Genomic DNA, 13929 nt, shown 5'->3' with positions numbered 1-13929 from the left:
TTTTTTTTTTTGTATCTCCCTACTAATTAATGATACTAAGTACCTTTCATGTATCTGTTGGCTACTTGTATGCCTTCTTTGGAAAACTGTCAAAATGGAAAACTGTCTATTCAGGTATCTGCACATTTTTTAATCAGATTACTTCTTTTTTTGCTAGTTGTATGAGTTCCTTATATATTTTGGATATTAACTCCTTATCAGATAGATGGTTTGCAAATATTTTCTCCCATTGTGTAGGCTGCCTTTGCATTTTGTTGATTGTTTATTTGGCTGTGCAAAAGCTTTTTAGTTTGATGTAGTCCCACTTATTTATTTTTGTTTTTGTTGCCTTTGCTTTTGGTGTCAAATCCAAAAAATCATCGCCAAGACCAATGTCAAGGAGCTTACTGCCTATGTTTTTTCCTAGGAGTTGTTATGGTTTCAGGTCTTACTTCAAGTCTTTAATCCATTTTGAGTTAAACTTATGTATGGTGTAAGATAGTGGTCCAGTTTCATTTTTTGTTTTTTTTTTTTGCATGAGGCTGTTCAGTTATCCAACACCATTTATTGAAGAGACTGTCCTTTCCCCATTGTATATGCTTATCTCCTTTGTCATAAATTAATTGACTACATATGGGTGGGTTTATTTCTGGGCTCTCTATTTTGTTCCATTGGTATAGGTATCTGTGTTGATGCCAGTACCATACTGTTTTGGTTACTATAGGTTTGTGATAAAGTTTGAAATCAGGACGTGTGAGTCCTCTAACTTTGTTCTTCTTCCTCAGGACTGCTTTGGCTATTCAGGGCCTTTTGTGGTTCCAAACAAATTTTAGGATTATTTTTTCTAATTATGTGAAAAATACCATTGGAATTTTGAGAGGGCTGGCACTGAATCTATAAATGGCTTTGGGTAGCACAGAAATTTTAACAGTTTTATTCTTCCTCCCCATGAAAATAGGATCTCTTCACATTTATTTTGTGTCATCTTCAATTTCCTTTATCAATGTCATGTAATTTTCACTGCACAGAACTTTCACCCCCTTGGTAAATTTTGCCAAATTATTTCATTGTTTTTGATATTGTTGTAAAGAGGATTGTTTTCTTTGTAGCTTTTTCAGATATTTGGTTGCTTGTGTATAGAAACAGAGCTAATTTTTGTATGTTGATTTTGTATCCTGCAACTTTGTTTATTAGTTCTAACAAGCTTATTTGGTGGAGTCTTTAGGATTTTTCTATATACAAGATCATATCATGTACAAACAGAGACAATCTTACTTCTTCCTGTCCAATTTGGATGTCTTTTATTTCTTTTTCATGCTTAATTGCTCTGGTGAGGACTTCTAGTACTATGTTAAATAGGAATGATGAGAGTGGATGTCCTTGTCTTGTTCCCAATCTTAGAGGAAGAGCTTTTAAACTTTCACCATTGAGGATGATGTTAGCTGTGAGCTTTTCATATATGATTTTTATTACTTCTATACTCAATTTGTGAAGAGTATTTTTTTTTAATCATGAAAAGATGTTGAATTTTCTCAAATGCTTTGTCTGTATCTATTGATATGGTCATTGACTTTATCTTTCATTCTAGTAAGGTGATGTATTACATTTATTCATTTGCATATGTTGAACCATCCTTGCATCCCAGGCATACATAAATCACACTTGATCATAGGGCATGATCCTTTTAATGTATTGTTGAATTTGATTTGCTATTTTATTTTGAGAATTTTTGTATCTATATTCATCAGGGAAATTGTCCTGTAGTTTTCTTTTCTTGTAGTATCTATGACTAGCTTTGGTATCAGGGTTATGGTGGGCTTGTAAAATGAGTTTGGGTTGTTCCCTCCACTTTAATTTTTTTGTAAGAGTTTGAGAAGTATTGGCATTAATTCTTTAAATTATTGGTAGAATTCACCAGGGGAATCTGGGCTTTTCTTTTGGAGAGGTTTTGGATTACTGATTTAATCTCCCTACTTGTTAATTGGTCTGTTTAGATTTTCTAAGTCTTCATCATTCATTCAAGATGCCTTCATCTTGGTTGGTTGTATGTTTCTAGGAATTTATTTCTTCTAGGTTATACAAAACACTGGCATATAATTATCCATAGTAATCTCTTTTGATCCTTTGATTTTCTGTGATATCTGTTCTGTGTTATCTGATTTTCTGTTTTATTGTGTTATAATGTCTCCTCTTTCGTTTCTAACTATTTGAGTCTTTTTCGTTTTCTTAGTCTAGCTAAAAGTTTGTCAGTTTTATTTTTTTAAAAACATTTCTTAGTTTTACTGATCTTCCTATTGTTTTACTGGTCTATATGCCATTTATTTCTGCTCTGAACCTTGTTATGTCCTTCCTTTTGCTAACTTTAGATTTGGCTTGTTCTTCTTTTTGTAATTCCTTGAGCTGTAAAGCTGACATTTTTTTGTTTGAGAAGCAAGTATATTTCCTGCTGTTGGATGGAATGTTCTATATATGTCTATTAAGTCCATTTGGTCTAAAGTATAGACCATCAAATAAAGTATATTTCCTTACTGATTCTCTGTCTGGACAATCTATCCTTTGTTGAAAGTGGCGTATTGACACACTCTACTATAATTATATTGTCTATTTCTCCCTTCTGATCTGTATTATTTGCTTAATATATTTAAGTTGGGCGCATATATATTTGTGATTGTTATATCCTCTTGGTGAGTTGGCCTCTATCTTTATACAATGACCTTCTTTTTCTCTTGTTACAGCTTTTTTTCTTATTGAAGTATAGTTGATTTACAATAATGATTTACAATATTGTGTTAGTTTCAGGTGTACAGCAAAGTAATTTGGATATATATATATATATATATATATATATATATATATATATATTCTTTTATTTTATTATTTTCCATTATAGATTACTACAAGATATTGAATATAGTTCCCTGTGCTATACAGTAAGTCCTTGTTGTTTCTTGTTACAGCTTTTAAACTTTTCTTTGTCTCATGTTACAGTCTATTTTGTCTAATATAAGTATAGCTATCCTGCTTTCTTTTGTTTTCCATTTGCATGAAATATCTTTTTTCCATCTCTTCAATTTCAGTCTATATGTATCCTTGAAGCTGAAGTGATTCTCTTGTAGCAGCATATGTCTTTGATTGGATAATTTAATCCATTTACATTTAGAGTAATTTTGATGGATATGTCATTTTTTTAACATCTTTACTGAAGTATAATTGCTTTACAATGTTGTGTTAGTTTCTGCTGTACAACAAAGTGAATCAGCTATATATATATACATATATCCCCATATCCCCTCCTCCCTCTTGAGCCTCCCTCCCACCCTCCCTATCCCACCCCTCTGGGTGGTCACAAAGCATCGAGCTGATCTCCCTGTGCTATGCAGCAACTTTCCACTAGCCATCCATTTTACATTTAGTAGTGTATATATGTCAATGCTACTCTCTCACTTCATCCCAGCTTCTCCTCCCCACCCATGTCCTCAAGTCTGTTCTCTACATCTGCATCTTTATTCCTGCCCTGCCACTAGGTTTAGCAGTACCGTTTTATTAGATTCCATATATATGCATTAGCATATGGTATTTGTTTTTCTCCTTCTGACTTACTTCACTCTGTATGACAGACTCTAGGTCCATCCACCTCATTACAAATAACTCAATTTCGTTCCTTTTTACGGCTGAGTAATATTCCATTGTATATATGTGCCACATCTTCTTTCTTCATTCATCTGTCAATGGACATTTAGATGGCTTCGATGTCCTGGCTATTGTAAATAGTGCTGCAATGAACACTGTGGTACATGTGTCTTTTTGAATTATGGTTTTCTCAGGGTATATGCCCAGTAGTGGGATTGCTGGGTCATATGGTAGCTCTATTTTTAGTTTTTTAAGGAACCTCCATACTGTTCTCCATTGTGGCTGTATCAATTTACATTCTCACCAACAGTGCAGGAGGATTCCCTTTTCTCCACACCCTCTCCAGCATTTATTGTTTCTAGATTTTTTGGTGATGTCCATTCTGATTGGTGCGAAGTGATACCTCATTGTAGTTTTGATTTGCATTATCTCTAATGATTAGTGATGTTGAGCATCTTTTCATGTGTTTGTTGGTAATCTGTATGTCTCCTTTGGAGAAATGTCTATTTAGGTCTTCTGCCCATTTTTGGATTGGGTTGTTTGTTTTTTGATATTGAGCTGCATGAGCTGCTTGTATATTTTGGAGATTAATCCTTTGTCAGTTGCTTCATTTGCAAATATTTTCTCCCATTCTGAGGGTTGTCTGGGTATGCCATATTATTAACATTTTCTTGCTCTTTTGTAGTTCCCTTGTTCCTTTCTTCCTCTCTTGCTGTCTTCCTTTGTGAAATGATTTTCCATTATATATGCTGTGATTCTCTTTATCTTTTGTGTATCTACTGTAGGTGTTTGCTTTGCAGTTACAATGAGGCTTACACAAAACATCTTATAGATAAAAAGTTTATTTTGAGCTGATAAAAACTTAAGTTTGATCTCATAAAATCCTATCCTTTTACTTTTTCCTCTCTTATATTTTCAATGTCACAATTTACCTCTTTTTATATTGTTTGTTCATTAACAAATTATTATAGTGTTTTTACTAGAGTTGAAGTCATTAATACGCTACCATATTATAGTGTTAGAATGGCCTGAATTTGACTACATATTTATCTCTACCAGTGTGTTGTATATTTTCATATGTTTTCATGTGACTCACTAGCATCCTTTCATTTCAGCTTGAAGAACTCCTTTCAGCATTTCTTGTAAGGCAGATCTAGTGGTGATGAGTTTTCTCAGCTTTTGTGTGTTTGGGGAAGTCTTTATCTCCTTCATTTTTAAAGGACATCTTTGCTGGATAAAGTATTCTTTGTTGGCAGTTTTTTCTTTCTTCACTTTGAATTTATCATCTCACTCTCTCCTAGTCTGTTTCTGCTGAGAAATCTGATGATAGCCCTTTGGGTGTTCCCTTGTAGGTGATACGCTTCTTTTCTCTTGCTGCTTTTAAGATTCTCTCTAAATATAATCTAACCCAACCTACAAAATAAAACTGATGTTTTGACAGTTTTATTATAATGTGTCTTGGAGGAGATCTTTTTAGAGTCGAATTTCTTTGGGTACCTATGGGCTTCATGGACTTGGATGGCCAAATTTCTTCCCACATTTGGGAAGTTATCTACTATTATATCTTTAAATAAACTTTCTGCCCCCTTCTCACTCTTCTCCTCTGGGACTATAATAATTATTAGGTTACTTCTCTTGATGGTATCACAAAATACATGTAGGCTTTCTTCACTCTTTTTTATTCTATATTCGTTTTTTTTCTCCTCTGACTGGATAATTTCAATGGTCCTGTCTTCTACTTCATATAATCCTCTGCTTGATCCATTCTGATGTTGATGCTCTATTGCATTTTTCATTTCATTCATTGCATTCTTCAGCTCCTTAATTTATTTTGATTCTTTTTATGATTTCTATCTCGTTTTCTTGATTTTTTGAATTGTCTTTTTGTGTTTTCTTGTAGCTCACTGAGCTTCCTTAAAAAGCTAATTTGAATTCTTTATGAACTAAATCACATATCTCCATGTCTTTGGGATTTGTTATTGGAAGATCATTGTGATCCTTTTGTGCCATCATGTTTCCTTGAGTTTTCATGTTCCTTGGAGACTTGTGTTGCTGTCTTCACATCTGAACTATCAGTCACTTCTTTTGGTCTTTGAGAAATGCCTTCCGTTAGCCCTGCTAGGGATTCTGTGGCTTCCTTAGACATTCTGTGGGTATGCTTCACACTTATTCCTTCTTGTAACATTATTAAGCTTGTATGCCTTCCCTCAATCCTGCAATGCACCAGGCTGGGCTTTTGCTTTCCCAAGAGCAGTGCTAAATGCTTAAGAGAGACCTGGGTCTCTCTCAGGTCTGCAGACTCAGGCTGGCTTTCTACATATGCTCATTAGTCATCTGCAAAACCCTGTTCTCTAAACTGTTAGGAGACTGCACAGAGAGCCAACCAAGGAGTGGAAGTGTGTGGGGGTGATGTGTGTGTAGCACTGTAAATACCCATGGGGCAATTGGGGTAATACATGGGTGAGTGGTCCAGCAGCTTGTTGGTGGGTCTCCCAATGGAGTCTGTGGTGTGGTTAGTAGAATCCACATCCCTTTGATACCATCTGAGCCCTAGCTGATGTGCTACCTACTCACCACCCCCCCGTCATGCAGCTCATGACTCAGTTACTCTGGATGGGGCAAGAGAAATAATGTTCTTCTTTGGGAGCTTCCTGCACAGCAGGGTAAGCTGAGTGCTCACTTACACACCCTCACTCTCCCCCAAGGGAGAAATCATGGGCCAAGAAGGGCTCTCTCTTTGCCTTAAACTGTGATTCTTTGGAGGAGGGGTGACACAGGTAAAGTCTTAATTGTTCCTCTTATCTTCCCCAATGTATTCAATCTTGGATTATTTTGCTCCAACAGTGTGCCAGAGCTTCTTCACTGGAAACCTGGATTCTCACAAAGACTCTTTTATTGTGGGTGATTATCTAAGCCACTGTTCTCCAGGGGCTCTTGGACCATGGCCAAGAGGAGCTGGACCTGGAACACAGGCCACTTCAGGGTCCACAGCTGGACCAAGGTCTGTATGCCCATTACTGGATACACAAGTATGTGAGACTCCTCTCTGGCCACTTGTTGTTTGGTGCTGGATTCCACAGCTCCCACAAAAACACTTTTGTCTATGGACAGATGCCCAATTGTTATTGAGAGTGGGATATGATGAGGGACAACTTATTCGACCTTCTTGTTGATGTCACTTCTTGTAGGCTGCTGTTAAAGAAAAAAAGTATTCTGATTTTTATTATAGATAGTAAGGAACTCCTTATTCAGGACTGTTGGAATGGACGTCAATATTATTTCAATAGGGGAAAGTGACTGGGATCATCTATGAACACAAAAAGGAAAAGTGGCGATTTATAGCCAAGGAGCAGGTTGAGGGGTCAGTGGGTAGAAATTACTGGGGAGGTGGAGTACTTTTTGCTAAACTAAACTAGCAGAATTTTTGATGAAGGGAGGCCAGAGTGATCAGACATCACTTGGAGGATGGTGGGGGAGGAAGAATTTGGTCATATATCAAGGGTGATCAAATATGGAGGATTCTGGCTAAACTGATTTGACAGGATTCTTGATAAAACTAGGCAATGCAAAGATGGACACAGAATCCCAAAGTCAGGACCTAGTTGAGAAGAGGGTTCAGAGGAGCCTGACTAAAGTTTGGTTAAAAAAGGAATCTTTGCAACTAGAGATTATCATAATAAGTGAAGTAAGTCAGAAAGACAAATACCATATGACATCACTTATATGTGGAATCTAAAATATGACACAAATGAACCTATCTACAAAACAGAAATAGACTCACAGACATAGAGAACAGAATTGTGGTTGCTGAGGGGGAGGGGGTTGGGGGAGGGATGGAGTGGAAGGTTGGGGTTAGCAGATGTAAGCTATTATGTATAGAGTGGATAAACAACAAGGTCCTACTGTATAGCACAGAGAACTATATTCAATATCCTATGATAAACCATAATGGAAAAGAATATAAAAAAGAATGTATATATATATATATATATATATATATATATATATATATATATATATATATATATATATATATATATGACTGAATCATTTTGCTGTACCACAGAAATTAATACAACATTGTAAATCAACTATACTTTAATAAAAAAAATAAAAATAAAGAAAAAAAGAAAAAAAAAGAATCTTTGTCACTGCTCAACTGAGTCTCCCCATTCTGTAAGAGATTGCATTGGCCTGTCCTTTTAGAGGGTGTCCCTGGCAAAGAGTCCAGGTGTCTGTCTCAGGTGCACTATAGGAACCCACTGGGTTCATCATGGGGTGCTCTCATGGAAGCCATGGCACACAAAAGAGCTTAAATGTTGCTTGAAGGCAAATTTTTCTGTTGTTGCTTAAGTTGCTTCTGTTGCATTTCATACTTCAATACAGTAGAGTATAAGGTATCCCATTGATGAAGACTAGTGGCTCAGTGTTTAATGAAAAAGGGAAAGGGTGTTAAAGAAAAAATAATATTCTAACTTTTAAACAAGAAAATTATTCATGACGCTTGTTAAAGAAGGGTAAGACTTTATTCAAGGGGGACCATCACGATGGTTGTAGGGACCACTGCAATAGGGTCTTGAAGTGGCAGGTGGAGAGACTGGGCTTAATTTTGAATATAGCATGGGTAAGTAGGGATTTATACCCAAGGAGCAGCGTGTGGGTCAGTGGATGGAAAACTACTAAGAGGAACATCAGTGGTAAGGGGTTTCTGGCTAAGCTTACCTAATAGGATTCTTGCTAATGGCAGGCTTGGGTAATCAGACATCACCAGGAGAGTGGTGGAGAATGAGGAACCTAATTAGATATCCAGGGTGATCAGATATCAAGGCTGGGGGATTCTGGCCACACTGATGTGGCAAGATTCTTGCTAAAATCAGACAATGCAGATAGGAATATAGAAGAAAGCCTAGTTGGAAAGTTTAGGGGAGCCTAATAGAGTTTGGTCAAGGTAAGAAGCTTTGTCAAAGAGAAGGAGCACTTCATTCTCATTCCCCCTAAGATAGCTGAGGAGGTTTATCAACTGATTTGAGATTACAGATCTCCTGCTTGGAATCTCCTAAGTGCTGCTGCCCATTAGCATGCTAAAAGTCTGCTAATCAAAACCACACTGTCACAAAATCAGGATGCTACAACCACTGCTCTCTTGGATGTGGACCCTGGGCCCTCTAAAGTTGACTGGGACACCCTAGAAAGGGAGGCCACTGCTTGCAGCAGGGGTCACTCAGGACCACTAGGACACCTAAAGAAAGAAAAAAAGGGAAAAATGGCTGGGGACAGAAAGGAGACCAAAATGAGAAGAAAAAAGATAGAAAAAATTCTACACACCTAAGGTACAAGCCATTCTAAAAATTTTTGTTTGTAAAAAAACAATAAATGTTACCTCAGTTTGGTTCCCTGGAATTGTCTTTACATCAGAGTTTTGTGAGCAGGATGTTTTCTTTAAAAAAGAACTGGGAAAAAAAAAAAAGGGAGCATCATTGGGCTGAGTAGAAATCAGACTCAGGTTCCCAAACAGTTTCACTGGATCTAATGTGCAGTCATAGGGCTAAAAATTAATTCTTGATAGAATTGTCTTCAGGCTGATTTGTCCCTTGCTTGATTTGGCCACTGGATATGAAGCCTATCCAGGGAGAGATAAAAATTGGCAGGGCACTGTGTATAGCTAAAGCAACCCTAAGGGACCAGCAGCCAAAGCTGTCTTCCAACAGCACATCAGCAACCAGTAAAGTAGGTACTTTGCTGAGACAGGATCTAGGTTGCAGGTGCCAGTATTCTACAGAGTCCACCCCATACACCTTGAATCCTTTTTTTTTTAAATAGTTATGAATTACTCTTTATTTATTCATGGAAAGGTATTTTATTTTAAATATAACAGTGTATACATGTCAATCCCGAGCTTCCAATCTATCCCTCCCCCCCACCCTTCCCCCTGGTAACCATAAGTTCATTCTCTAAGTCTGTGAGTCTGTTTCTGTTCTGTAAATAAGTTCATTTTTGTCATTCTTTTAGATTCTGCAAATAAGCGATATTATATGATATTTGTCTTTCTCTGTCTTACTTAACTTAGTATGATAATCTCCAGTTCCATCCATTTTAATTTTCATCCTGAGGGTGGGAGAAAAATGTGCATGTTCAGGTTGTGGGAGTTGTGTGTGTGTGTGTTCAAGATAGTGTGTCTGTCTGTGTGCACACTTCAGGTTGGCAGTGTGTGAAAATGGGATTTGAGGGGCTATGTATACATTAAGGAAGCTTGAAATCTCCTGTTTGTGGTGGGGTTGAGGGTATGTATGAAGGTATATGTGAAGGTTCTTGTGGGTTATGTTGCAAGCTAGAGTTTGGGTGGTTTATGTGAATATTCAGACTGTAGGGAGAGTGCATGTGTATCTGAGGAGGGTGAGGCTATGTGAAATACATGTTGAATTCTGCTGGGATAGGGTATGTGTGAATTCATAGCTTGTGAAGGTTTTATACATGTATTTGAGAAGGCTAGGATGACATATATATGCATTTGGGGATGGGGATTGGTGTGTCTATGTGTATTTGGGTCATGTAAGGTTCTAGATGTGTGTATTTTTAACTATAGGGAGTTGGGGATGCATATTTTGGGAGTTTTGAGGGGATGTGGGTGTGTGTGTGTATTTTGGGGGCTGAATGGTTGTATCTATTCTGAGTCCAGCTGGGTGTGATAGGCATTTTTCCAGAGTATTAATATATTGTATGTTTATATGGGTGGAGTTTGGAGGTATGTGTGGATGTATGTGTGTGTGAGCATGTGTATGTGTGGAATGTAGTGTTTTCTATGCTTTGGTATGTGGGGTATGCTGCAGTATCCAATGTAACAAATAATTCAGTGACTTCCAACAACAAAGGTTTGTTTCTCATTTATGTTTCATATCCTCCATTGGTTAGTTTTAGATTGGTTCCCTGTCCTCTTCACCTTGGATCTAGATGGATGAAGCAGCCCCATCTGGAACAGCAACAGAGGGGAATGTGTCTTATCAGAAGTTATACATGGCATTTTCACTCACATTTTATTGGCCGGAGTAAGTTACATGGCTACACCTGAGTTCAACTGGGTGGTATGTATACTCTCTTAGACAGAAACACCACAGAAAGGGGCAGTACATATTCTTCTTAATGATACAGTCTACCACATTGTGTCTGTTCAGAGCCTGTTCCTTTGCTGTGTGTGTATTTTGCTAAGGAGTATGAGGAAGCTAAGGGCAAATGTGTTTAGGTGTGTAAAGGCCAATGTATGATTAAGGCCACATTGTCACGTGTGGGTTGTTTCATAACAGATTTGTGGCTTCACATCTGGGGAGGTGAATGTTTGGGTTGAGTGTTGTTCAAGTGCTCTATATCCTTATTGAGCTTCTAACCATTACTGAAAGTGCAGTGTTGAAGTCTACTCACATTGTAGAGCTGTCTATTTCTCCCTTCAATTATGACAATGTTTGCTTCATATATATGGGAGCTTTGCTGTTTGTTGCACATATAATTGTAATATCTTCCTGTTGGATTGACTTTTATCATTATATAATGTCCTTCTTGCCTCTTTTTTATTTTTAATTTTTAATTTTAATTAATTAATTTATTTATTTATGGCTGTGTTGGGTCTTTGTTTCTTTGTGAGGGCTTTCTCTAGCTGTGGCAAGTGGAGGCCACTCTTCATTGCGGTGCACGGGCCTCTCACTATCACGGCCTCTCTTGTTGTGGAGCACAGGCTCCAGATGCGCAGGCTCAGTAATTGTGGCTCACGGGCCCAGATGCTCCACAGCATGTGGGATCTTCCCAGACCAGGGCTCGAACCCGTGTCCCCTGCATTGGCAGGCAGATTCTCAACCACTGTGCCACCAGGGAAGCCCCCTTCTTGTCTCTTGTTACAATTTTTTTTTAACTAAAGTCTATTTTGTCTGATATTAGTATAAACCACCTCTGCTCTCTTTTGATATTTGCATGGAATATCTTTTTCCATCCTTTGAACCTATTTGTGTCTTTAGGTAGGTGAGTTTCTTGTAGAGAGCATGCAGTTATATCCTGTTTTGTTTTTTTAAATCCACTCTGCCAGTCTATGTCTTTTGATTGGAGAGTTTAACACATTTACATTTATAGTAATTAGTGTTGGTGAAGGACTTAACTGTTGCCATTTTATTTGTTGTCCTTAAGTCTTATAGAATATTTTGTCCCTTATTTCCTCCATTAATGCCTCCCCTTGTGTTCAGTTAATTTTTGTAGTAACACGTTTGGATTCTCTTCTCATTCCCTTTTGTGTATATTCTATAGATATTATCTTTGTGGTTAACATTGGGGATGTTATAACATTCTAAAGTTATAACTATTTAAAATTCATACCAAACCAATTTTGATCACATAAAAAAACTTTACTCCTTTACATCTCTGCCCCCCCTTTATTTTATTGATGTTGTAAGTTGCATCTTTATATACTGTGTACCTACTAACATATTTATAAATATATTTTATGCTTTTGTCTTTTAAATCCTGTAGAATAAAAAGTGGAGTTACAGGCTCAAATGACAAAGTAATGATTTTTATATTTGCCCATATATTTACCTTTATGGGAGAACTTTATATTTTCATATGGCTTCTAGTTATTGTCTAGAATCCTTTAATTTGATCTTGAATGACTTTAGAATTTTTTTTAGGGCAGGCCTAGTGGTAATGTATTCCCTCAGGTTTTATCTGGAATGTCTTAATTTCTCCCTCATTTCTGAAGGATAGTTTTGCCAGATATAGAAATTTTGGTTCACAATTTTTCTTTCTGCATTTTATCAGCATTTTATTAAATATATAATCCCACTACTATATGGACTGTGTAAGAGTCCTGCCAAGAAATCTGCTAATATCCTATTGAGGATCCCTTGTATGTGCTGAGTCACTTTTCTCCTGCTGCTTTCAAGATTCTCTTGTTGCCTTTGTCTTTTGACAGTTTGATTATAAAGTGTCTCACTGTGAGTCCCTTTTTGTCCTACTTGGAGTTGGTTGAGCCTCTTGTATTTCTATATCCATGCATTTCCTCAAGTTTAGGAAGTTTGGGGTGATTATTTCTTCAAATAATCTCTCTGACCCTTTTTCTTTCTCTTGCTCTTCTCCTTTAAGATCCCCATAATGTATATATTAGTCTGTTTGATGGTATCCCATACATCCCTTAGACTCTGTTCACCTTTATTTTCTTATATCTCAGATTCAATAATTTCAAGTGACCTGTATTCAAGTTCACTGATTCTTTCTTCTGCCTGTTGGCATCTGTTTTTGAACTCCTTTAGTGAGTTTTTCAATTCAGCTACTGAATTTTTAGATCCAGAATTTGGTTTTCTTTATAATTTCTCTTTGTCAATGTTCTCATTTTGTTTATATACTGTTCCCCTGATTTCCTTTAGTTCTTTATCCATGCTCTCCTTTTTGCTCTTTGAGAATATTTAAGACAGTGATTTTCAAGATTTTTCAGGGACAATTTGTGGATATTTATATTGTTTTCTTAAATGGGCCTGAAAGTATGTTGGTATTAAAGGAAAAAAAGTTTGAAATCTAAGGAGAAAAAAGCTTATCTGTGGAAAATTCTCCCAAGTATTAGGTCATCAGATGTGTAAATCTGTAAGCTACATATTTGGTTTGAATATCTTCCCAGTCAAAACAGAAGTTTTAACCTGTACTTATTAATGCAATAAACACACACACACACACTTTTTGAAAATCAGAATGCCTATGTTTGTAGGATAAAGACTTCTGGCAGTACTACAGTGATTCCATTTGTGTATGAAGTCACACATTTTATAAGCCCAACATAATGGGCTCTATCTTAGGGTATCTGATATTTGCTATCATAATGAAGTCTAACAGTTTCATATAAAAGAACAGAAAATTGACCACTTATATGAAATTAGCTGAAATCCTGTAGCTAATAAATGAAATAATTTTGATAGGGTTTTTCTTAAATTTGACAACAATCCCCAAATTTTCCATAACATTACCACTAATGATTTGTGAAGCTAATGAATTTTCTATGCCACCTATAATAAACACAGTCAAGCATGACATCAGAATCTATTTTCTCTATAGAAAAAAAAATCCCTGCAAACTTACTTTCAAATGAGAACCAATCAAAGAATAAGCAGCCACTGAAGTATAGAAAAATATATTACAGAATACACTAGACAATTAATATAAACATTATGGTATTTTATATACTTTGTGATATTTCTGTAGTTTTCAAAACTTTCTTAAATATGTAATTCATGAAAAGAGGAACCAAGATGGCAGAGTAGAAGGACGTGCTCTCACTCCCTCTTGCGAGAACACCAG

General features: G+C 36.6%; 1 long non-coding RNA gene across 1 annotated transcript in view; it reads right to left on the bottom strand.

Annotated features, from left to right (window-relative positions):
* The window catches only part of LOC309633333, a 113427-nt gene that overhangs the window by 49232 nt on the left and 50266 nt on the right, over positions 1-13929 (bottom strand). Inside the window, exon 4 of the long non-coding RNA XR_014247425.1 lies at positions 8990-9059. This is a non-coding gene — a long non-coding RNA (uncharacterized lncRNA). The remainder of the gene's footprint in view (positions 1-8989; positions 9060-13929) is intronic.

Source organism: Balaenoptera borealis (genome assembly GCF_965194805.1).
Source record: "Balaenoptera borealis genome assembly, chromosome: 8".
In the NCBI taxonomy this organism is placed as follows: domain Eukaryota; kingdom Metazoa; phylum Chordata; class Mammalia; order Artiodactyla; family Balaenopteridae; genus Balaenoptera; species Balaenoptera borealis.
This window is presented reverse-complemented; position numbering and strand designations above follow the sequence as displayed.